Below are 1,533 nucleotides of genomic sequence, written 5' to 3' on the forward strand. Positions count from 1 at the left end.
ATTGCGAATAAAATTGGTGCAGTCAATATTGAGATCTTGAGATCGAGTTCGTGAAAAGTGTCACTTTATTCAAAAGTGGCATTCTTCAGTCACACGTATACACATATACACGCAAAGCGATCTGTCCCTCAAGGCAAATTTTCACAAAATCGTGTTAAAATTAATAATCGATTTTGATATATATATATATATATATATATATATATATATAATCGTAATAATATCGTAATAATAAAACATTTATTTGACCGAGTGAACTAGACCGATTGTCCCACTTATGTTCTTTTAGAAACTATGCTTTATTTTTTTTATTTGCCTTTGAAAAGAACTGCGATATAAAAGAAAAATCAGCCCTTTCCAAAAAGATATAAAAGCTGATTTACATTTTTGCAAATTGTTCATGTTTTTAATATCTTTGAGTGTTCTATCTATTCAGTCATCTTTCTTACTGTCTGGCGTATAGATTAAAAAAAAAGAAGTTCTAAATCGATGCATTCGAACCGAAGTTACGCAACAAAATAGATAGGCCAGGTAAATTATATCCAGTGTGATAGATTTGGATGACAAATATGGTGTAGTAGTTTAGGGTTAAGATTAAATAAAAATTAGCTAAACAAGCAATAAATAATTATAAAAATATTCGCTCAATATTATATAAAATACTTAATTAATTATTGATATAATTATTAATAATAATAACTAATGAATGTTAATAATTATTAATTTAAAAAATTGTTTAAAAAATATTGTAATACAAAATAAAATAAATAAATTTGTGTATTTCTCTCTCTCTCTCTCTCTTTTTCTTTTGTCCTGCATAAATAATAAATTAATTTAAAAATAAATAAAATAAATTAATAAATTGATTTTAATTAATTAATTAATTTATTAATAATGTACAAAAATTATGCAAAAATTGTAACACTGCTTTACTTGAAAAGACTAATGTAACAATGATCAAACGTATACTCATTTTTTAATTATTATTATTATTTAAGTAAATAATAAAAAAGTTACAAAGATTACGAATCTTAATATTAAATATATACTTACATTACAAATACATATTGCTTAAAATATTTGTAAAGTTAACAGTGCAATTTTCATCATGGAAACATAAATAATGGACATTACACAAATATATAGCAAACTAAAGGTACAAGATGGATATCCATAAATGATTTAATAATTGAGACATGTCAATGGCCTCGAAATGCTAAGAATGTATACAAATTTTTTTTAGACAAATAAATGAATAAAAAAGTTAAATCAATAAACTATTGAAATTGAGAGAAAGTTTATATTAAATTAAAGTAACAATTTTATAAATAATGTGTTTATTTTTAGAAGATTTAAATTCTATTATAATTTAACAAAAAGCAGTAAGATCCCATAAAAAATCTTTTTTAAAAATGAAAAACTATATGCCAAGTACATAAAAAATGTCGCATTTTACATTCTTTCTAAAACTACAATTTTTTTGAAATGATTTAAATATACAATTATTTAAAAAATAGATCGGAAGAGCACACG

General features: G+C 22.6%; 1 protein-coding gene across 1 annotated transcript in view; it reads left to right on the forward strand.

The window, feature by feature from the left end:
* The window catches only part of LOC105461097, a 47,429-nt gene that overhangs the window by 9,888 nt on the left and 36,008 nt on the right, over nucleotides 1-1,533 (forward strand). The window lies entirely within an intron of this gene.

This window comes from Wasmannia auropunctata, unplaced genomic scaffold (genome assembly GCF_000956235.1).
Source record: "Wasmannia auropunctata unplaced genomic scaffold, wasmannia.A_1.0 LD336101.1, whole genome shotgun sequence".
NCBI classification, from domain to species: Eukaryota; Metazoa; Arthropoda; class Insecta; order Hymenoptera; family Formicidae; genus Wasmannia; species Wasmannia auropunctata.